The sequence below is a fragment of the Prinia subflava genome, chromosome Z (genome assembly GCF_021018805.1).
Source record: "Prinia subflava isolate CZ2003 ecotype Zambia chromosome Z, Cam_Psub_1.2, whole genome shotgun sequence".
NCBI classification, from domain to species: Eukaryota; Metazoa; Chordata; class Aves; order Passeriformes; family Cisticolidae; genus Prinia; species Prinia subflava.
The window spans coordinates 24,192,591-24,217,431 of record NC_086283.1 but is presented as its reverse complement, the minus strand read 5'-3'; the positions used below and the strand labels follow the sequence as shown (position 1 = coordinate 24,217,431).

The 24,841-nt window shown below is 43.2% G+C and overlaps 1 protein-coding gene and 1 long non-coding RNA gene across 2 annotated transcripts in view; both read right to left on the bottom strand.

The window, feature by feature from the left end:
- The window catches only part of HS6ST2 (heparan sulfate 6-O-sulfotransferase 2), a 130,575-nt gene that overhangs the window by 93,058 nt on the left and 12,676 nt on the right, over positions 1-24,841 (bottom strand). The gene's annotated exons all lie outside the window — the stretch shown is intronic.
- On the bottom strand, positions 1,727-3,890 carry LOC134564010 (uncharacterized). The gene is made up of 3 exons (XR_010083451.1): positions 3,827-3,890; positions 2,812-3,012; positions 1,727-2,235 (listed from the first exon to the last, which is right to left on the bottom strand). It is a non-coding gene; the product is annotated as an uncharacterized LOC134564010 (long non-coding RNA).

Here is a 24,841-nt window from a genome sequence, read left to right as displayed (position 1 = left end):
GTTGCTTGGGTCAGTCTGTATTCACCCATAATAACAGATTGCTGCACAAGACAAAGTAGTGGTTTTCTCCTAACCTGTCAGCCTACCCTGGACATATCTATACCCAGGTAGGCAACAAAGCCACGAGCCTGCTCACCAAGAGCTCTTCCCACCTCTCAACAGATGGTTACAACACCATGATGGATATCAAATAACCAACTTGCACACCAGTGTGCAGCTAAGCAGATGCTTCTTGCCTTTCTAACAAAACAGCTAACAAAACCAGTTTATTTCTTTCTGGATCTGATGGCAAACAACAGTGATATGCAACTTTCTACGTAACACATCCACTCTACTGTCATAATACTTCCATAGAAAAATAATCACTTTCAGCAGAAGAATAATCACATTCATTTAAAGTCTTGCAGTTCAGGCCGAATCCCAAGGTCTGACCCATGCAGGTGAGGGAACATACACATGCAAAGACTGGGATCTGTCCCATAGCTGAGATCATACAAGTGCATCCTCACCTGTGTGTTAAGTAACATCCCAGTGGCATTGCCCAAGGCAGAGAGGGGAGCAACCTTCATCCTCCCAAGGAACCGACAGAGAGGGTACAAGCATGACTTATTCCCAAAAGAGAAATTTGGGCAACTGATCTGTCCTGCAAATGCACTCACATATGTGCCCCTTTCTGGCTACAATTACCTGGCATTTGGTATTTTGAGAAGAGCAGGACTGCAATTAGAGCTCAGAGTCTGTAAAGGCTGTTGGATGAATTCTACAGAAAGGTCCTACTGGGATGCATGGATTTCTCACTTAACCAGCACATAAAATAATGATCCATCAGCCATAAGAAATACACTGTTTTTTGTTTCTGCCGTTCTCAACTGGTACATTCTCCTGCTTCAGCTACCCGCCATATTCAGGAAAGCAGATGGCATCATTCAAACAAAATTAAAATAGATAAGAGCATGCTAACTTTTTATGCCTTATGATGATCATCTTTATGATTTTGATTCGAAAGTGCGAAAACTATACCAGATCCAAGGTAGTATAAAGTGCGGCATGGGAAAAAGATTAATAAAATATAATCCTTCCACTCCTACAGCAAATGCAGATTCCACAAAGGCTTTGCAAACCTATAGTTTTAATATTAATGTGACTGAGGTTGGCCACAGTTTGGGAAAAGCGAATTGAGGGCACATGCATTTATGTACGATTATGTGCACACAGCAGGGAAGCGTGCCACACAAACATACACTGGGCTGCATCACAAAATCCTAGGGCCAAGTTGCCTTGCCAAAGTCACAGACACTTAGGGGTGAGTGAATATTAAAAGCACATTAAAAAAATGTAGTTGGAACTGTTTTACCAACACAGCAGTCAGCACTGTAGGAAGTAAATAGATGGACAGATTGTGGCACTTTCACCCCTTCAATATCCTGAAAAACAGAAGAGAGGCAAGGGTAGGTAGGGGAGGAAAGTCTCAAGGGAGAAACCTCTCCAGTTCAGACAAGAAGCCCATCCCTTTCCAAACTTGCCCTTTATGTAACACCAGTGTCATCACAGGTGAATTTTCATGGCTGTGTGCATCTGGTACAGATACCCACCCCACACCAGGACCCACAACAAGGGATGTTTATGGCCCTGGAATCCCACTCCATGCCTCATCCAGTGGGCACCTGCAGCCTGTGGAAAGGCTCTGTCTGTGTTTGTTTTTCCAGTAACAGGGAAGTGGAGAAAGGAAAAGATTCAAAGTCATTGCAAAGGCACATCTGAGAATGCAGCTTTGTGCAGAGATGTTGTGATATGTGGAAAGCAGTCGAACTCATTTTTGAAAGCATTTTTCTTCCTCCTAAAGGCTCTGCTGCCATCCTGGCAAAGTGTACCCTTGTCAGTCAGTGGCTAACCTTGTCAAGGAGAAGAAAACGCTGGGATGTGACAGGTTTGACAACCTGTCGGATGCCTGGTGTTCTGCTCTCCTCCTGATCTGATCACTATCGAACATTAAACCATTGTTCCTCCACACAGGAGCGCAACTTGATGCTTGCAAGCCTCAGCCAAGAAAGATAGCGAGGCTGGTGAGCTGCCAAGATCCTTGCTTTGTCCCTTCCTTGCACGTTCTAGACTTCACTTTTATGATCTGATTGTTGAATGTGTCACACTGGGAGCAGTCCCCACAGGAGCCCCAAAACGGGGACACTGAAATTGCCATTGGTTTTCAGGAAACTGAGAACTGGAGGTGGATGATACCTGTAACACATGAAAGGAAAGATCTGGGTGACAACTGCCTGGTTGCAAACTAAATCAAATACTTAGAGAAATCCCAGACAGACCAAAATCTCCCCCATCCCCTCAGAAAAGCAAAACAGCCCTGCTCCCATGAGACATGTACTGAGAACTCTGGCACAGTGCATATCACTCAGCCTTTAGACACCCACTGAATGAGATCATCTAAACATAAGGACTCTCTTTCTCTGTGTTCAGGAGGGGATAAAATATTTTAATTCATCTCTTCCCTCCACACACAAAACCCCTGCTCTTCCGGAGCAGCTTTCAGGATTCACAAGCAAAAGCAGCAGCACTGACTGTAAAACCCTGCTCTTTATGCTCTTTAATTCCACTGACACTGCAAGAGTCAAAGGCTGAATAGTCAGGAGTAAAAAGCATTCTGCAATCAGGAACTTAGCTACAGCAAGTGAAGTTGGAGCTCTAGTGTATATTTGAAGAGGCTATTTAGCCAACAGATGCCAAGGACAGACTACAAGTAGCACTTAAATTGTTCTTTCATAAAGTTCATATTTAACTTATGGCAAGATGGTCTGTTACCTTTCCAGTTCCCAGTGGGTTTAAGTCAGAACTTGCATCTGGTTAATTTGTTTCATGGAGTCCTTCTCAGCAACAAAAACAAGATGCATGCTGCAAAGCCCAGCTGCTTCAATGCAGTGTGGCTAACAGTTGACTTCAGCAAAAGGCAACCTGGGGTCTTCCTCAAGTCTCAGGAGGCTTGTTAACGCTTCACAACGTTCTCTGTTAAAATGCAAAGCAGGCTGGGGAGCAACATCCCCCAAAAAAAGAGTCCTCAAGTTGTACCATGCTGGGAGGAGGTACGACCAGACTTCAGAGCACTCTGAAGTGTGGTCTTGCCCAAGTCATCCTAACAGATCTGAAGTGGAGCAGCAGGTCCACCACTGCTCAGTACTACCGCTGCCCCAAGACATTTAGTGGACGGGCACACGGCTGCAGCATCCCTGGGGCCGAAATGAATGGGCTGTTCCCACTTTCAGCTGCTGGCAGGTAACAAAAGGGAAACGTGCGGGGCTTGGAAGCATGGAGACCTGCTGGGTGGGGGCAGTGGTGATGCTGTGAGACAGCACAGGGCAGCAAGGCTGGCTCTGTAGGGAGCTGTCGTCCTTTAGATAAGACCAAACACACTAAGTCAAAGGACCAAACAAGCTTTATGGAATACACAAACCCTTTTCGTGTCTTTGGAGCTTGTTTGCCTGAAGACTTATGGATTTCACATCGTCCCACCCCCCCAACAGAACTAACCACTGTTTGAATACTTCAGATTCAGCAGCTCAGGACACTGCCAATACAAAGGATGGGTGAAGTTGCCCCTTCCTGCTCCATTCTGCGACCTCCTTACCTCTGCTCCCCACTGCAAACAGGTGCAGAGATCCCACACCATACATTCATCCAACCACAACTTTTTGCTGCTCTGAACAGAGCCAAAACCAAGCTTGTGCGAAGTTAAAACACAGGTAAGAATACAGGGAAGAAATATAACAGTGAGAATATTTTTCTCTTTAATAAATAAAGTTCCACATCTCACATCACTTACGGATTTCCAGGGCTGCTCCCTTGCTGCAGGCAGCTCACTGCTCACTTAGCTTTAAGGATCCTCCCTCTCTCTTTATGCACCAAATTTGTTTCTTTTTTTTTAACAAATAAAAACTAAGGCTTTTTAAGACTGATTTCCCTTTTCAAGGCAGTGAGGAAATAGATTCCTTTTAGCATGCTTCATGCTTGAAAAGGTTACAGTGGCCTTTCAAAATACCACATGCTGTGCATTCTGTACAGCATTAATGACTTGGAGGATGCTCTGATACTTTCTAGTACATCTTAACCTTTTAAAATTGGGCCTTCATTGTCTTACCTTAATAAGCAGTTTGTTCACCTTATGTCACTTATGCCTCACAAAGGCCACCCCGGCTGAAAATATACATTAGATGTAAAACCACTTGTATTGAGTGCTTAGTTTAGCGCATACGGCAGCAAAGCAACGGCTTCAAATAGAATATGCTTATTCTCTCCTCCCATTATTTCTCTCCACTGTGACTAAAGCTACCCAATAATCCCAGAGGAGCAGTTCCTTGGCTCTTCACAGTACTTCTTTTAAACACAGGGCAGAAGGGCACCACGAAAGGTGTAAGATTTTATTCACTGCACAGAAGTTGATGGGCCAGCGCAAGGACAACGGCTCTTGGGGAAAGGGAGGTCAGGAATCAATAAGAAATCAACAGTGATTAAAGCTGTTTGACATTTTTTTTACATTAATCACGTTTCCATGCTCTTGTGAATGCAAAGTGCAAAATCTATAGTCATAAAAGTGTAATTGGGAACACCCCGACTGCACTGAGATGTGGGAGAGAAAATCTTAAAAAATAATATTAAGTATCTAATTTTAAGTGATCCATACAGTAGCACTTTCTTATGCAAAGAAAACCTGGGAAGCAGCCAGAGCACCCAGACATCCTCCCTGCCTGCTGCAAGCCCTGCCAGTTTAGACAACACTGCCTTTGTCCAATCCACCAACTCTACCATTAACAACCTGAGGAGGAAAAAAATCATTAAAACCTAGAAGCTAAGATATAGCCACAACAAGAAGTCAATCACTCTTGCTGGAGAACAAGTTACAAGATGCCACAGAAAGCAATGATGTCTTCATTAGCTTTTACAGTAAACATCCCCTTGGAATGCAGCCTTTATGATCCACCAAGGGCAATAAAGATGTCTTTGCAAATTGATGAGACAAATACTTTAGAGGCATAGTTTCCTCCAGAGCTAGTGGGAAACAGAAGATAATAGCATTCTGTAAAATCATATATAGAGGAAAAAATTTATTCATCATTATCATGGCAAGTTCACACATACAATAAAATTAGGGTCAAGCACAGAGAGGGTTTTAAGCACATCACCAAAGAGTGAGGGGACTTTCTGCCCAGGGAGGGTGCACTGAGGTGCCTGGAGCGGAAAGGTCCGGTTGGCCCAGTGTAAGCTGGATACCCACGGATCCAGCTGTACTCTCAAGTCTCACCTGTAACCATGAGGACCATTCTGTGCGATGGCTTTTCACCATTAATTTGGGGACGTTCCTGAGTGATAAAACAAAGGAGAAGGAAAACAGAAAGATAATAACAAGCATCTGATACACAACAGAACAGGTCTGAGATTCTCTTTGCACTAATCAGATATGATGCTGACCAACCACATTGTAAGGAGAAGCCATTTTTGAGCAAGGACTGAGTTACCAGAAGCTAAAGAAATTAAATTTCCAGGTCTCAACCGGCAGTCTTATAACTTAATTTTATCCAAGGCCTCTGCTAGCATGAAAATATGGAATGCCTCAAGTAGAACAGCTCTGTTCTTCAAAGCAGTTGTGCTTTTCCAAACAGCACTGGAAGCAGCTGCAAGTCAGCAGCATAGGTACATCTTGGGTGGGAGGGAGACAGATGGGTGGGGAGGGAGAGAGATGACCAAAACAGAACACAGATTCTTTCCTTGCCTTTTTTTTCTTCAGCTACACTTATTACGGATATTTCTAAATCACATTTTGGGGCACCTGGAGCACCTGGGGCTAAGCCTCAGGGACAGGGAGATCTGGCAGCAGTGATGCCCAACACAAAGCCTGGACACCTCCAGAGCAAGCTGCAGGACCAGAGGGTTTGCCAGACAGGGAACCTTAGGAAAAGGTCTGGCTGAAGAATTTGTCACTGTTTGTGTTACAGCTCTGCTGCCAAATTAAATACGCTGCACCCCCAAAAACTACATTTGCCATAAAATCAGCTCAGAGTACAAACTTCAACAACAGCTCTCCCTTGCAAGAATCCAGGGACTTATATGCTCTCCATACCCTTCTTACCACACTCCACATGCACTGGGTGAGCCAATCCAGTTTTGCAAGATGTATTGCTTAATTAATAATTTTGATGTTGGCAATTAAGGTGTGTTTGAAAGAAGATAATGAATATTTTTTCACATGAAAGCACCACCTTTTTAGTCTAGCAAACCTCTGTGCAAACTATAATTGATAGTCTGGTTTAACGTGGAATATTCCTGCTGCAATTATGGGTTTTATTGCTCTATGCTACTGCACTTCGCACAAAAAATATTTTCATTATCATAAATTCCTTTGCTAGCAGATTGCTCAGGATGGGAATGGAAAAAAGCATCAGTTTCTCCAGAGCTGGAAATCTTGGCTTGTTTCTTGCAGCACAGCAGTGCAGGAGCTCTCAAACGAGATGGCTTCCCCTGTCCTGATCCCGTCCTGCAGGCAAAGCAAGATTTCAGCTCTAGGGTATGGACTTGAGGGTATTTCAGTCCTAGGGTATTCACTTGATGGGAAATGTTAACCCAAACAGGTTTTTCACTTCACTGCAAGATACGTTTCTGCCTTAGCTCCATGAACAAGCCTGCAAGGAAGCAAAGCAACTCCAGCTCCCTGTGTACCCCAGCACACCTTCTGGGGCTACCACTGTCCTTGGCTAGCCCACAGGTCTCTGAAGGCATCTCTAATTCCCTCTGCATGAGCTGCTGTTCATGGCAGGAGACATATTCCCCTTCTCTTGGAAAAACACCATTTCTCAGACCAAAATGACACAGCACTTGGGTGCCTGCTTCTCCCAGTGCTCCAACATGATGCTAAAGAGAATTCCCTTTGATCTGTGCATCCTACCTGTAAAACAGGAAAGTTGCTCTGCAAGACAGCAGGACCTTGCAGGAAACCAGCTCTCCATCCAGAAATCTATCCGGACACCCTGACCCTAACCTTAGACCCACTTTCCAAGGGATGGTCCTGTAACAGGTCATGTGCTCCCACAGAGTCAGTGAACAGGGACACCCTGATCTCCCACCACTACCACGACACCCATTTGACAACACATCTTCTGGAACACTAATGGCTTTCTACCATGTCCTCTGCCATGATAAAACCATTGCTACTTGCAAAAAGCCTTGCCCAGATCCAATAAAAGTTATCCATCTGCTCTCAGGAGAGATGACATTTACTTAAGCTGAAGAGGAGTAAATACAAGAAAATTCAGAGTCTCGGGGCTTAGATGTGGCACACAGCACTTTCCAGAACTCCTTGGTGCTGCCACCAAGCCCCATTCCTGAGCTAAAGTTCTCCCTCCGCTGCTTAGAAAGAGGGTTTATCAGTCAAGAGTTGCAGCATATGCTCTAATCCAGAAAGCAAACATGAACCAGCATGAAACTGACACGAAGTTATTTTAATACCAGACACGGTTCCCTGTGGAAGCAGAGCTCCAGCCACACTTGGCCACCCTGCCACAACCAGGACTGGCAGGAAGGCTGCTACAACCACACAGCTTCTGAAGGACCATCCCAAACCAGACTAAGGAAGCAAAGCACCCATTCAGCCAGACACTGACAGAGCCCTGTGTTCTTACCCAGCCTCAGCAGTACAAACGTGCTTGAACATGAGGTACACAAAGCTGCTCAAAAATTCTGCTAGACTTGCTCTAAAATAAGTCTCGGAGGAAATGGCAAACTTCACTTCATAAGCACTTAAATAAATTTAATGCTATCTATAGTTGCAGTTCTAACTATAGCTACAGCTCAGCAACCCTGCAGAGCTGCGTTTTAAGACATTCCTTAACTAGAAACAATTTGCATCAAGCTGTGCAAGGTGCTGCTTCTTACCAAGAACAGAGAGGTAATTTGCGCTTTTCCCCTCCTCGTGCTGTTTAATTTCCTAGGGGGCTCAAAGGCTCACCTGGCCATTAATATCACAATACCACTAAGTTTGCAGAACTGCCATAGACTGTGATCATTAGAACAGCTGTGCCTCAAGTATGAGTTTCCACAGTTCTGTCCCAAAACTCTGCTCTGCACACCTATTAAAGGACCATGACAATTTTGCAGTAATTGTGAGGGTGAATAAACCGATCGTGCACATGGCACAGCAGCCCACACCACTTCTGGATCCGAACCTTTGCAGCCTGCACCTACAGGAGACCATGTTGTGTTGCAAAGCAATGGGTCAAATGTGTCCACTGCACACTCTGTGGAGAACGACTTCCTTTCAAATGTTCCTTTTCATGTTACACTTGCAGCAGCAGCCTAGCTACAATTTTTCCTAAGTGAATTGGGCCCTAATTACTGAACAGTTTGTGAACAACTGCCCTTAAAATGTTAACAGCTGAAACGATGATAACAATAATTCCGTTTGCAGTTATAATGGCCCCTCATTAGAGACGCTTAATTAAATATTTTCCAAAACTATCCCAGAAAAAGAGTCTGCTCTCTCAACTGTAAAAGCAGAATCCAAAGCAGCCGCAAGGAAATGGTGGCTTTTCCAGCTGAAGTATTTCTTACGGCCAAAGACAGGGAGTGACCTCACCCACGTCCCTAACACGGCAGACGTTGCCATCATTAATCCGTTCATTCAATAGGAAAGATGCCGCAGGTCTTACTGAGCCTATTCCCCTGAGCATATTCCCCTGTGAGCACTGTGCCATAAATTAGAAACACTTAAACCATTTACACTTATTTAGCCTTTATGCCATCTCTCCACCCTGTTCACCAACAGCCTGTGGTAGGATGAAGCAATTATTTAGCATTCTCCCACAACAAGTCAAAAGTAATAAATGTTCTTCATTCAACCCAAATACAGCAGGATAAAGAGTTTATTTTAAACAAGCATTTAGAGCATAAGCAATACTATGGCAGATGCTCTTCCACCACCCCAGCTCCCCATCATCTGCCCCCACCTTTCCAGAGACACATCTAATCCTTTTGGCCACACACCAACAAATAACGTTTTCACACTACCTTCCACCCCATGCAAATGAGACTAAACAGATATAACGTAACACATTACCATTTATTAACTAATTAAGATTTAATGGCAAGCATGATTGGTTTACTCCAACACAACCACTTTTTAACAAGCAGAGAGATGGCCAGGAAAAGCAAACACATGCTTGCTGTTGGGGTTGAACTCAATCCCAAATGAGTTCTAAGTACTTCTGGCACACAAGGTAGGTGTCCTTTTTTCATCAGTGCAGTTGACAGAATCACAATGCCTTTGTAGGCAATAAAGTTCCTTGTTCTCCCAGGTATCTCTGCCTTCCTTCAGGTTTTTGCAAAGCTGTTGGTAAAATCCAGTTTTATCGGTGGAATGCTTTCCAAAGTGCTATAGACAGCAGAGGGTTAAAAGCACCCATTAAAACCTCGGATAGCTATTTGGAGGCAATATGCAAAATGTACCATAATCCCTGAAGGGGATTACACCTTTTCAGTCTGACTCAAAACAAATTTCCACCTTGATTATGCATCACAAAAAGATCCATCCTGCTCTATTAATCTGAGGGGAAAAAAGCCAAACAGACTAGCTTGGACAGGTCTGAATTAATTTTTATTACTTCTCCAAATACAGCTTCAAAATATTTAGGGTCTTTCTCCCACCTACATCAGAATATGAAATAACCAACAGCAATTTTTCCAAAGCCATAGCTGTTATTACCTTGAATTCAAACTTCAAATTAAAGCTATTTCAATAGTCAAAAACTGTCAAAGCCCCAGCATCAACTGGCCTTAAAGCACACCCATCTGGTTGTGAAATAAAGTGGAAGGACGTTCAGCTGCAGCCAAGAGGTGAGAACTAGTAGCTTCAGTGTGATTTTATTTTGGCAAGATCTGTGTCAACAGCCTTCACTGAAACCAGTACACACCAGTACAAGAAAGAAACAGAGTCAGGAGCCAAAAAACCAAAGCGATGATGCTAAGAAAAAGGAAGACTGGAGACAAGAGAAAGCTGTTGGGGCTGGAATCAGGAAGGACTTTGTAGGTAGCCCAGCACCAGGAGCAGAGCCCACACCAAGCACACTCAGAGCCACTGTATAACACATGGGAAGGGGTTCCAGGAGCGTGTGTGATACAGCCAGCTGTTAACACCTCCCCCTGAATTTGGGGCACAAACACACACACAAGTACTAACCAGATCTGAGTGTCACTGCCTTTCCTGCAGACTCTGTCAGGCAAACATCTGTCAGAACGTCTCAGTTGTTTAATCACATAAAATGTTTCCTCTTCATTTTTGGCACCTTATACTGACACAGTCTATGGCAAGATGTCTCTGTATCATGCTCCATCAGCGTAAAGCAAAAGAAAAGCTGTTTATAAATAAAGGAGGCACAGTTTGAGCCTGATATTAGGTTTTCATGTGCTTGCTAGCAGCCAAACATACATTACAGCAGAATAATGGCAAATAAAGCATGAGCATATGCACAGTGCAGGAAAAGCACCCCTGAGCAGTTCTGCACCGTGCTTTAATTTCCTCAAACATTATCTGTCTAACGAACTGTGAGAGTGATGAATGATCCTCTTCCTCTCCCTGGCCATGTTCGTACTGTTTCAACTGCTGTCTGTTGGTTACTGGTTCTGGACACCTGAATTTTTTTTATTTTTTTTTTCTTCAAAGCAGCACTCATTCAATATTGATTTTAACACCAAGGGAAAAAAACCCCAAATCCAAACCAAACCAAGAAAAAGCCCCCTCCTCCCCCCACAAACCCAAAAGCAGAAGGGAGAAATGCACCCCCCCAAATTACTACTGCAGCTCTTCACCTGCAGTTCAAGAATATTTCTGTGATAAATCACATATATTGAAGATCCTGCCAAATACCAATTGCATGAATGTTAAAAGCTAACAGGAAAGCAGAAAGCACAATTCCCCCTACTTCTACAACTCCTATCCTACGCAGAATGTGAGGTGGGAAATTCTTGGGGTTGCTTTTCCCTGAGATTCCCCTCGGGGTTGCTGTTCCCTGAGGTATGTAGGGTTTTCGAGCTTTTCTTGCCCGAAGGGTCCCACGCCAGAGCCAGAGAGGACAAACTGAGCCTGCCAGGTCTGTGCCTCTAAGGTTGTTTATTCTTCATTGTCTCTCAGTTCTTTCTCAGCTCTGCAAGGTGTCCCCAGCAGAGCAGGACACGCGGCAGACTGGGTGGATCAGAGGGTCCCGGACCTTTTGTACTGTTTCCCTGACCCAACCACTGTCCACAACGTACTTTTTATTTACAAAATCATACCAATACTTATTACCTATGTTAACATGTTATTTCTACTCTAAACCAATCCTGAGATCCTACTCAGGAGAAAATGGGAGATGAGAACAAGGAGGACAGGACCACTCCCGTTTCCTCCTTCTTGCCTCTTCAAATCCATATACTGAAAATCCTAGATTCTACATTCACACTCTGTGATTAACTAACTACTACTTATTTTGAATTCTCTTGGCTTGTGATTCTTCATACAATGTGGGCACTCACTCCCATGGCCAGGGATCAAAAGCAGGGTCCTCCTGGGCTCTGTGTGAGGCTGGCTGACCCCCTTGTACAGATCCCAGACTCCCCTGTCCGGTCTCCAAACACTCCAGCACAGCCAGAAGGATATCCTGGACTCCAACAGGAAATCACAGGATCTCTGTCTCAATAGCACTGCTAAAGGATAAAGCAGAAACAGCCAAAACCAAATTGTTTCACCAACATACTGTCAAGTTCTTTTAGAAGCCACCTCCTTTTGAAAATAAGCAAAATTTAATCAGAGATTGAAAGCAGGACATAGGAAGGAAGAACTAGTTACAGCCAGGGAGGTTGATCTGGTTTTCCAAGAAGCATCTCTATGCTAAAGACTCCCTCTCCTGCCCACCCCAGCTGCAGTCACCACCACCACCAATCAGCTCCCAAATAGTTGCGAGGTAAATTGATCACGGTATCTTAGTCATTTATTAAAGTACTACTAAAATCCAGCAAACCAGTGAGAGGGAACAAGCAGAAAACCATCAGTGGGTCAAACTACCCTCACTGTTAAACATCTGCCTTTCCTGTAGCTTTTTGTACAAGCACCCTGCATCTTCAGTGGCAAAGTATTAGGATTTTTGTTCCTTTTGGCAACACAACACATTAGTTCTCCACATCTGTCACCAGAAATACAAGGCTCTGGGGAGCAGCATTGTACCCAGAGTGATGACTTCGTGTACCTGTGACTCCTAGCCCACCTCTGCCCACCATCCTGCTCTCCACCTGCTTGTTGCCCTTGTCTTCCACAGACTTTTCCCTCTCAGGCTTGGATGCACTTGTCTCTCTAGCTGTTTTCCCCATCTTTCCTTCATCTCTACACTCACCAAACATGCTTTTAACAAACCACTTGAGATCCTCACAGCCTGAATCTAAGGATTGCTGACTCTTTCTCCCTAAGATTTAAAGAGCAGCTTCCACCCAGGGACAGCTCATTGCACAACCCAATTACAGCACGTTTCTTGACCTCTGCAATGGAATCTTGTCCTGCTCATATTCACTCTTAGAGAGCTGAGGAGAAAGATCCCTCTCCAAGCTAGCAACTTCAACTGCATCTCAATTGATATAGTCCTCCATTCCTGCTTTTCTACTCAACCAGCTCTTAAGCTTCACATAAAGGAAAACCTTCCCACCCTTCCTGACTCTCATTTCCCAGTTCTGTTGGGAAGAGCTGAATCCCACTTCCATGCCACTGACACCATCCACAAGCCAAGCAAAACAACCAGCCTCTGAGCTTTCTTCCTTCCATAGCAAGATCTTCCATACAGTTAAAGAAAAATACCTGAGAAGTAGTTCTGCTTCTTCTACAAGAACACTTTCAATAAAAAAGTATCTTCAGGAGCCTGTAGCTCCTTTAGGTCTCTGCTAATGTTGCCAACAGACCTGGTGGTCCTGGGCTCTCCAGTATCAACTGGTGTCATTTTGAAGGTGAGAATATCACACACCTTGAAGAACCTTCCAAAAGAATGGGAAGCCCAGCTTCTCATTGGTATCCCAAGGAAACCAAGGAAATACCACTTGAAAAAAAATCTGAATTGCAGAAGGACCCTGAGAGTCAAGCCAGTTTTGAAGATGAGCACTACTTCTTACACATCCCATTACTTTTTGGACCCTTATGCATTTTCTACTATACAGTGTTTCTGGAGACAGGAGGAGGATGGACGGTCATGACAGACCAAGGGTTGCCCAAGAACAGCCCAAACTACTCAAGTTTTGCTATTTCATTAGGGCTCCAGTAAAACTACTTATAAGTAACTCATAGCAATAGAGTCGTTTTCATCCAGAGATCCTAGAGGAATTTCCAGACCTAAAAGGCTGCATTACTTGCATCTATTCCTAGACACAAACTCATCTAAGTCAATGATACAAGAGAGTTTTGTAAGCACTTCTTCCATCCATGTGCATCTTTCCCCATAGCCAGCCTATTTCTTCCCCTCTCTTTCAAGTCCATCTGCTGCATTCACACACTGGCACAGAAACTTTGAAGTTCCCATCCCAGCAGCTTTTGCTTAGGATGTAGCTGGTCAACAGCAGTGGTTGAACAGAACCGGTCGCACATGGGGAACAGCAGTGTCTGAATCAGTCCATAGGTCTGTTTAATTACAGCAGGAAGGCTCGTTTATTATTCCCTTTTCAAATGTAGTTTTACCTCTTTTGTGGTGGTTTTTTTTTTACCTTAAAAAGTTAGTATAACTGGGTTAACATCCATGAAGAATAGTCAGTTAGCTCTATGGATGAGATTAGCTAACAAGCTTGAGCAGGTTTTATGTTTGACTATCAGCTGATCTGGGCACATTAAGTCATTTACAGGGTCTCTGCTGCAGACACTCATTACCTCACTGTGTAGAATTCCTCAGAACTACTTTTCTTTTTTTTTTTTTTTTAAGTCATACTTGAAGTAACCCTTAATTATTTGTGGTCTGGCAGAAGCTGCAATACTAACCTACTAATGAGAGAAATACGGCACATACAATAATTATCTGCCGCTATGTGCACTGAAATGAAAGGGAGCATGTTAACTTAAGCCTGAAAGACTGTTTTAACTCTAAATTTGAAAATAGAATTTGATGGTGCATGATTAAACCTCAAATTATGCAATCAGGAAGGCGTTATTGGAGCAAGAACATGTTAACTTTATAACAGCGGGAAGTTTTATGAAATCTTCCTTTAAAAAAAAATCAAGACAAAAATAAGTACTCACTCTAAAACACCGTTTTGCTCTTCTTCTACAAATCTTTATGATTTACTTTTGAGTCAATAAGTCACTAAAATTAACAAGATGAAATTATATTTTGACAAGTTCCAGTGCTGATGAACAGATTTTTATATCACGAATCCAGCTTCACCTCATTTTTCCACCACAGCGGACAGTCGAGACGTGAATCATTCATTCCTTCTGGCCTTTGTGTATTTTATGAAATGCTACAGGGAACAACTAACTTCAATTCCCTCAAGTCATTTCATAAAATGCCAAACTTTATGTTCTTTCATACTTTGATAAAATTAAGTTCTGTAGGAATGAAAACATACATCTAGCCAAGCTCAACCATTTTGACCAGATGCTGACATCAGACCAATCTTACCAACACAGATCTACTATACATAATCCTGCCACTCAGTATATATGCAAAATACACCACTGGATAAGCTTTCCACCATTCTTTGGCAGCCTACAAGGTTGTCTTCTGCATATGGCTTGATTTTCACCTCACCAAACAGATGAGTGTGATGGATAAACTTCACTTAGGATAAAAATTTGTCCCTAGAGCCAAGGAGCAGAAGTAATTACAATACACCCAAGAGAACAGGCATATGTAGCAAATGCCCAGAACTTAGTGGAACTCATACAGAGTCTGGAAAGCTTCTGGAAGATGCTTAACAACCAGGACAGCAGCCAGAGCACTCCCAGAAGGATGCAGACCTGAGACTCCAAGGGGAGAAAGAACAGGACTGTTTCAAGGCTGAACATCAATCAGAAAAGATGGGCGAGGAAACTTCCCTCTGATCAGTCCTCTCCTGTGTTGATCTCCAGCTTCACTAACAACCTCCCCTCTATGGCTAGACAGCTCAGAGAACTCCAGATTTTGGGTAAATGGTCAAAAATGAAGTCATTCCCTTCAGACAGAAGTCAGATACCTACAAGCCTCTTGTTTCTCCCAGAAAACCAGAGTTCTTGGGATTCTGGCAAGCTCCTGCCGCACAGCAAAATTCCAGGTGAAAAAAGAACACACCAGATTTTTGCCATAGCCATTGAGAGAGGCAAATCTTAAGTAACTCTACCAAAGTCAATGGGCCTGCAGCAGAGAGCATGATCCCTCTGATAACACACACCAAATCCATAAAGTCTCCATTTTCTTGTACAGACTGGATGTTTTCCATTCAAAGTGTTTAAATGTAGCACCTGAGGTACTATCCTAGCCCTGCTGAAGTCAGCAATGACAGCAAGTTCCACCAGCTCCTATACCCCACAAGGACATCATCCAAGGTCAGGCAGTGTGCAGGGACTTGAAGGATGACACCTCCTCCTCCCCAAAACTGAGCATCTCCTCCTCTTGTACCTTTACCAGGAGCAGCACCAACTGGAGATGCCCAAGAGTGTATGAGGCTGCTCTATTTGCAGCTGCAAACATTTTATTTATTCTGAAAATTCAACCAACACAGCTGTGAGATCTGAAATACGATTCAGTGCAGTTCACATCTTACTGCAGGCAATCACATTTATTATAATAAATAACTATAAATAAATAATGAGGTTGCTTAACAGGGACACTGGTAACCTGTCTAGACAATTGCAGTGGTGACGTACTCTGCACTGGAATGTCCTACACATTAACAATAAGTCTTGATTAATTTTTTTTTTTAAGTGAGGCAATGATTGCTTATTTCAAAATACTAAAGCCTGCTTCTCAGCTCTGCCAGCATGCACTCAGCAAGCTTAGCTAGTAACACGTTGCTCTCTAGCAAGCCTTCACCAAAGCAGACCCTTAGAAAAATCAGGGAAACACTCTAGCATGCAGAATTTCTCACCACTAACCCATTTTTTCCTATCTGAAGCAGCAAATACTGCTTCTTCAGGCTGGCATACCCATGGCTCAACAGCATCCTGTGACCATCACCAGAGAGTCCCTGGCATTTCACTGTCTGCTTAATAGAGAAATGCAATGGCCAAACTAATAGCTGGGACATATGACAATTAATTAGCAGACCTAGTGGAAAATGCCAGCTCTGCACTGTCACTGCCTTGTTAGAAAGGACCCTCTGCCTGCGTCAGCAGCACAGAGACACTGAGGCCATTACTGTTTGCTCTGGGATAAGGACAGATGATGCGAGGGTGGCTTTAGCAACCTGGTATAGAGAGAGAAGGTCTGAGACAAAGGAGTGACCTCCTGTGAGTCTGTTTGTGGGGAATGTCTTCCCTCTCCATAGTGACGGGCCTTAGGAGAAACTCACCAAGAACAAAGCTAAGGTCAGCTGGAAGGGATGCAGAGCCGAGCAGATGGCTGCCTGCCACCTCACCAATCAGCAAAATCATTCACTTCAACTGCCTCATGAAATATTTCCTCACTTCTTCCTCTCTCTCTCTCTCTGTTTTCTTTCATCCAACTTTCATGCAACTGCGGTCATTTAGGTTACAAGACCCATTTAGCATGTAGCAGCGAATAGCTGGGAAAGCAATCAAATCAAAACAAAACAAAATTTAAAAAAAAAAAAAAAATCAGACTATGACCTCCTTAAACGACTCCCAAATCCTAGTGGCAACTGCAAGAAGCAACACTCTGGGAATAACACAAAAAAATTTCTTACTCTATAGAAATATCCCCTGCCCTCAAACAGGCCTGCAGTTAAAAACTTTATCAATACTGGTCACCACTCTTCAGGAAAAGATCTTCTTTTTTTCCCTAGGTCATTTGCCTGCCCTTGGAGGAAAATCCCAGTGTTACACACTTTGTAGAAATAGATTCTGCTAGCAGCAGCTCTCTGTAATGTTAACAGGGTCGCCACAAGAAACTTGACCAAGGATTTGAAAGATATATGGGTATCCAGGATAGATGTGTGTCACATGGGCATGGTTTCATCAGTCAGATCCTAGTGCTGGCTCAAAAACTTGTGCATCACAAAAATGAAAACCATAATCACAGCTGCCTGTTGGGATTTACATATTTATTTCCATGGGTCATATTAGGGAATAAATATTGTGTAGTTTTGCAACTAAACCCAAAGTTCTATTGTTGTTATCACCTCCAAATCATTAAGGCATGTCCAGATCTGGGTTAAGCATGTTTTGAATATCTGTAATAATTAAAACAAGTAGATTCCACATAGTCTCCATTTTTTTCAGGGAACATGACCTTATCCAGCTCCTCCAGGACCACAGGCAGCCTTGCAATTTAAATCCAATTTCCCACTCTAATTTCCAATCTCCTTTTTTTTAAAGCTCAAGTTCCTTCAGTATCCATTGCATGTTAGATTTATAATGCTAATCAAACCTCTCCAGGTAGAGATAGAGTTTATAAATTAATCCTTGGTAAAATAAATACATCAGCCAATCTTGGTACAAACATTCCTGCCTCTGAATTAAGCTGAATTCCAGCACCATGTGGCATGCATTTCAAAAGGGTGAAGAAGCAGGAAAGATGCTCTCCCAGCACTCAGCACAGCGCATTTGCATCAATGTGACCTCAAAGCCACAATGCCTGGCCAGGTGGCAGGATGAGACTCGTAGTTATTATGCAAAAGTACAACTTGTTTTGCTGTTCTTTCACGCCTCCTTACCCAGGCAGTGAGCTCCAGGTGCACGGTGCTTGCTGGTGGCAGGGGTGGAGGGTTCGGCTCTGAACCCCTGGTACAGGAGCTGGGATGACCCGAGCTCACAGTCCCACACCAAGGGGCACAAACTGCGCCTTACAAGACTTCCTGGCTGCTGTAAGATATTTATAAGCAAGTGCCCACAACTCAAGTTGTACTTTCCTGTTTTACGTTAACTACAGGCACCTATAAGAAGCGATCAATAACAGTCTGTGCCATACCCTAAGAACCCTAAAACGGTAAGTGCAGGAACACTCACAGACAAGACATTACGGCATTTATAGAGGCTGCACTGCTGTAACAAAAGCTATTTATACACTAACTCAGCAGAGCTGAAGTGTTCATCTGCTAACAAAATTGGCTGGATGGTTTAAACAGGACCCAGGGCTAGAAGTCTGAGCAGCTCTGTTGCCCCATATCAGGTGCAGCTCTACACTGTAGAGTCCTGTTTCTACTGTAGACAGCTCCCAGAGCAAACAGGAGAAAGAAAATGCAAGAAAGCTGCAATTAAGCATTCATACATGAGGAATATAAGGGCATCAGGGGTATCTCAACCCACTGGGAAGACAAAATTTCTAACCCTGAAATACTCTCAATTATACCATTTCACTGCAGTGCTAAGGCGAGGCTGCCCAGCTTGCCATGCAAAGCCCACAGGCACAGAGGAGGGCACAGAGCTGTCCATCAGTCAAGGTGGAGTCTTGGACTCATCCTCCTCACTCACCCACCTGAGAGCCAGAGAAACAAAGGCTCCTCTGGCCACATCCCTACCACCCATGTCAGCCCATACCTTCCATGACACTGGCACCACTGGTTCCTCCACGGCTGTGCCATGGCACGAAGTCTTGGTTAGCTGATATCAATGACATAATTTACCATTCTTTCCAGAGCATTAAGCATGTATTATACATTGGATAGGCTTCACTTAAGCAGACACCACTTGTTGGTGTAACAGGTACAGTTTGAAGAGAAGTACTAAGTACATTTAATGAAATGAAAGCACAGTGGTCCAAATCTCTGCCTTCAATTTCATTGTGAAATTGCCTCTCTTTCACCATGGACACGATATGATTGTCAATTAAAAAGTGAAAGCAGAACTCAGTGCAATACTAAAGCAATTAAACAGGAAAAAAGTCATGAGAGCAGGATGAACACAGTCTACTGGGGAAGAAAGAAAGAAATTAGTCCTTTAAAAGCAACAGTAAAAAAACTCTATGTACTGGATTTGATTTTAAGAAAATGTTAACAATAATACATATGCTCAGTTGAGTTGCCCAGAAAAATTAGTTTTAAAGAGAAAACAGAATTTTAAAAATACACTTAGAAAGCAATACCATTGTTCTGGTTTCTGTACTGTCACTGCCATACATTGCTGCACTTCGAATGCTTCAGAGATCAAAAAGTGGTCTCCCATCCCCAAAATGAAGCCCAGCAAATTGCTGATGATAACAGTTAAAGCAATATGTGGAAACCCAGTTGTAAAAATGAACAGTGTCAGAAACAGCACTCTGGTTTAACAGCCCTAACTAGGCAGCCAAGCACAGCTCACAGACTTGCCCTCCCAGCAGACTCCTCCAAAGAGCCAGGGCAAATCAGGATTTACTAATTATGAGTATCCAAGGAGGATGCAGTGACATTTCTTTGTAAGGCTGGAGCATTTTGTGGCTAATACACTGGCTTTTAACCTCTCATCGCATCATACAATTCCTATGAGTTTTGTGGTCCCAATATAAACCCTGTGGAAAAGAGCTGACACTGCAAAATCCCAGCTCTTATCATTAAAGCTAACCGGATCCTGTTCTTCAACCAATTTAAGACAGAGCTGATGCAGGGCATGAATTATCTCCTTTCCTGGCAGGCAGCCTCTCCAGGGAAGAGAGCTCTTTGTGCAATCAACGGGATGAGCACCATTGTCTTTAACAGGGGTGAGTTGGGCCACGAAAGCACCACCCCTGCCAAGTCCAGGGCACACACAATGGGGAGTCTGCAGATTCCGGCTCCACAGCAGCCAGACCAGACAGCTCTGGAGATCAAATCAAGATCAGACCTGGCAGCACCCCAGGACACAGCTTTGACATTTTCAATGCCCTGTGGATGCCTCTAGGAGCAAGCTGGAGGATGAGCTGCCGGAGGCATAACAGCCAGTACAAACTCCTTCCCCAGGTAGTTCAAAACTGCAACCTTACTATTAACTCCCAGAAAACTTAATTTCAACACAGAACTGAAGTCTTCTAATGTTACCTCTTCTAAAAGCTTATCTTGTGCTCAAGAACAAAAGTAATATTCTAAACCCAAGGGAATGAAAGGGTTATATTATCTGTGTGTTAGACACATCTTAAGGTGTTCTAGTGTCTGGGCAACAGGTAAGAAAGGGGGATCTGACCTGAAATAGCTAAAAATTCCTATGTGTTTAGGAAGCTTTACTAGTAAACTCAGCTATCAATCAGAGTACTGACCCTTTCAAGCTTGCACAAACCTAGAATTTTAATATCTTCTCCAGGTATCAAGAAGAAACTCTAAACTAAGGCCAAGTCTTAACAATACCAAATAATGTTCTTTTAAAATGTGCTACTATATCATTGCTATTAAACTACTGACAGTGAAGCACTTTCAGGTATCCTGTGGGCATCTCTAGCATTAGCCACTGCAGAAACAAATATTCTTGTTCAACAAAGCAACTGAAGAGCCACAGGATGTGCAACTGCACAAGCTCATCCCTTAACATAAATATTGTTCTGAGACTCTAACATGCATAAATTCAGTGGAATTTACTTGTTCATCCTCTAAATCTCAGGTTAATTTCATTTTGACCACCTCCACCCTTGGCTTAAAACCCAAGACAGAGTACTACAACAGCCTTCACATGAACTCATGTTCAACTCACAAGCAGAGAGCGAGCAAACACTCAGTCCTGCAGGTCATAAGCCCTCCCTCAGCAAACAACACCCAGCAAGATGCAGGTCATTCAGTTCAGAGCAATAATTCCCACCCAGGAGGGCATAGAAGGTGCAGCTCAAGACACTGCACACAACTCCTATCTGTGTGATGCAGCCAACAGCAACAAGCAGGGAATTATCTCAGGGAAAAGGTGGTGTTTCAAAAGCAAAACAGGCAACAACTTACACTCTAGGGCTTTGGTTAAAGCAGACGCTATTTGATTTTTAAACCTCTACATAGCTACAGTAAGTGAAAATGTCTGTTGATATTCATCTTATGCAAGAGTCACTCTAATTATTAACTACAGTTCTAAAACCTATGGTGCCTTCTCTAAAGAATCTGCAGGAACATCTCCACTGCCTTTAACAGAAATACCAGTCTTGACCTCAAGGGGACCTGCTCTTTGCCGTCTGGGAGCACCCAGAACCCTGCACCCTGCAATGCACAGGTTTGCAGCACATGGGACTGACTGTCCCACTCCAGCTCCATCAGTCACTGCCTCCACCAGCACCTCCCGAGCATGGAAATAAGCACACCAACCTACTGCCACTGCCAGTCTTCTGGACTTCAATGAAGCAGAAAGAAAAAGGCTAAAACTCTACAGGGAAAAGCTGCCTGCTGCTTTGCTTCGTGCACTGAGTTGTCCCTCCACCATCAGCCTGTCCCCTCCAAATTGCTTTTATATCTTGTTGTACAAAATGTCTTTTTCTTCTCAGAGAGGCTGGAACATCTCATAGGAATGATGACCGGATTTCACAATATATGGTTTTGAAGGTTGGTGTTAAATTTGACACTGTAGCTCCAAAGTAATTGTGACTAACCACTAAATCAGCATGTGTAATGGATTCCTCTGAACATTTATAGCTAGCAGTTCCATTATGCTGTAATCTGGAAAATGTCTAAATGACTCTCCACAAAAATTAGATGGGAACATAAATGTCTTGATAAAAACAAGATTCCAGAGATACTCCACTTAACCACAGTGACTTCTAAAACATAATGTCTAGTCCAATAACATCCACTGGAGTGCAGTCATTTGCTATTTGATTTTTAAACCCATGCTTCAAGACATCAATCTAGAGAGCATCCAGTCTATGTGAAAGGTGAAACAATTAAGAACAAACCTCTAGGACAGTGCTAGGATCTGCAAGGAGAGTGAGTGGCAGCAAAGGAAATGAGGAACACCAAGAGGCTGCCTGGGAGCTGTAGAGGGAAGCTGCCTCTCACTGCTGCCAAAGGGAGAGCTGAGAGTCATCCTGTGCTCCTGGATGCTCATCCCCACACATCATTTGAATGAAAACACCTCAGTCCACAGGAGAACAACATACTGTAAGAATTGTCTGTCCTTGTTGAGATTCAGCCTCTTCCTAATACTGTGATTTCCAAATTCTGAAGGTCTGGGGATAACACAACTCCTGAGGGAGAGGCATCACCTTAGAGATCTTGTCTGCCCTCTCTTACGGAGAAAATGATGACAGAAAAGGTCTTTATCCAATCAAAACCACTATAAAAATATTACAAAGCTAAGCATACAAGAAGCAAAAGAAGGAAGGATTACTGATTCATTCCATTTTCCTGGAAAGGCTTGAACTGTATTTAAGCAGAGGACAAGTTGAAATTTTCCATTAGTGGGAAAAAAAAAAAAAAAAGATTGTTTAAAGAGAGAAGAGGAAAACCCATTCAGGTTAGTGTTCAAGTACAGCACAATAAATTTTACCACAAAATCTCTGCTAAGCAGAAACCCTGCTCCCAGCTGAAGGAGCGGTGGAGCTTGTAAAAAGGCTGCTCATTTAACACAAAAACTGTGTAGAACAGAAAAGGACATAAGAGAATACCAATCTTCAAGCACGGAGGGAACAGACGATTTTTTGACAGATCTCCCAGAAAATTTTCTTACAGTCTCCCTGCCTGGGGGGCACCTGGGAAGGAGAAGAGGTGATGAGGAAGAGGTGTCTGGGATGTGAATGCTGCAGGTGACCCAAAGAGCTGGACAGCACTTGCAGCCTGGAGTGATCTCATCTTATTCTGGGCCAGCAACACAGGCGTCAGTCTAAACCAGGGACTTAAAAAAACTTCACCACTACACTTTTCTGAACTGTACTGTGCACTCCTACACCACAACCAAGGATCAAAGCCAAGTGATTGCAGCACATCCCAGCCCTGCTACCTGCATTACAGTGAAGGCGTTTGCTTTTGTCCTTAACAGAAAGAGATGTTTCATCTCAGCTGTTCCAGCAAAGATGAAAAACCACTTGCAAAACAAAAGGATGTCGTCCACATAAGCCAAAAAATCTGTCTTCCGCTCCTCACTTCTCCAAATGTCCAAGATTGGGTCCCAGCAGCTATCACACTGCAGATTTTAGGATCGCTTGCTCCAGCACAGGTCATGCCCTTGGGACACAATGTACTCTTCAGCTTCTGTAAATCCTACAGTAACCTAAATCCAAAAGAAAGCACATCTCCCAAGTCCTGCAACACAGGACAACACAAACTTCCACAAATACAAAAAGGGAATGACTTCTGATAGCCCAGAACCACGATTCCTGCCTTTATATTGCACCCCAGATGCCTGCTTCCCCTTTCCATAGGAAATTAAGTCAGTCCTCTGCTGTAATCAAAATTATTAAACATGCCTTAAAAGATATAGTCCTAGATAGGCAAGCCAGTTTTAAATGCTCATGTGTCCAGTGACTTCTGTCTGCCAAGTGTTTGGTGGGAGGAGATGAGGCTCTCACCCCAAAGCTGTTCTCAATAAGGTTCTTGGGAAGCCAAATATATGAAAGTCACAGGAAAGCATATTGGTAACATCTGCTGCCAAAAAAAGGCAACTCACTTCACAGACTGTCTCACCTACAGACCTCAGGTTTAACCAACCTAACCCCCATTATAAACAACGAAAAGTACTGGGACTCCAACATGCACTGACACACACAAACCTCCTTTAAAAGAGTTTTAATCACTGGAGTAAAGAGACCAGAATACCACTTATCTTAATGGACCATTTTATAAGACACTAAATATTTTTACGGTAAGGGGAAAAAATAAAGTATGATAGTATGATACTGCACTTTATACCCATAACTCTTCTATGACTACAGAGGTTTATTAGAGGAAGTAATTCACCTTCCTGAAATTAGATGATATATGAGGAAAAGCAGAAGCAAAAATGTCCTGCTAATTCCAGAAAAATAACATAACATGACAGGAATAGCAAAACCAACCTTTCAGAGAAGAAACAAGAGAGCCTTAGATTCCTTAAAAAAGCCTGTAATTGCAATTTCCTAAGTGCAGTTAATTTGTAACATTTAATACACAAGTTGTCATCAGCCTTAAACCTAAATTTCCAGACTCAGCTGTACCTGGGAGAGCAGCAGGATGGGCTGAGCACACAATCAAATCCTCCAGCACAACTGCTGAGCCTCTGCAGCCGAGCCACAGAACCTGCTTATATATTTTACAAATAACCGGATCCTTCCATAATCCAGGCTCTGAGAAATTTTTATCTCACCATAAGCTCAGTTATTCTTAAGTCCTTTCTGTGTTTTTTTCTCTAGGCTGCCTGATACACTGACCAATTTTATAAAAAGGATTGGCTGACAGGAGGTCTGGATTCAGGTCAAACATAGTTTGCCTTTTTAGTGTGCTCTTTCAGATGCTGATGGAAAAGAGATCTAAAACTCCCATTTTTGCCTATACCCTCAAACAAACCTGCCCAGGAAAGGCATCTCTTCCTACAGCCTTCCCCTGCAGAGGCCTGGCTGTTTGACAGAGACTGAAAGAAGCTGCTGCTTTTGGTTTTCCAGGTCCCCAACCTGTGTTGGGTTATATAACCAAAAAAAAAAAAAAGTGTATTCTATTTCATCTGTAGAAAAGCAGTTGGGAGATGGTTTCTTTTTTTTTTTTTCTTTATGTCTTGTAACTCCAGGGGGGAGGAGGGTGGATGCCTTCTGATAATAGACCATCTGCTAAAACCAGGTGGGGCAGTGTTTCTTATCTCTTTCATCAACTTTGTCCA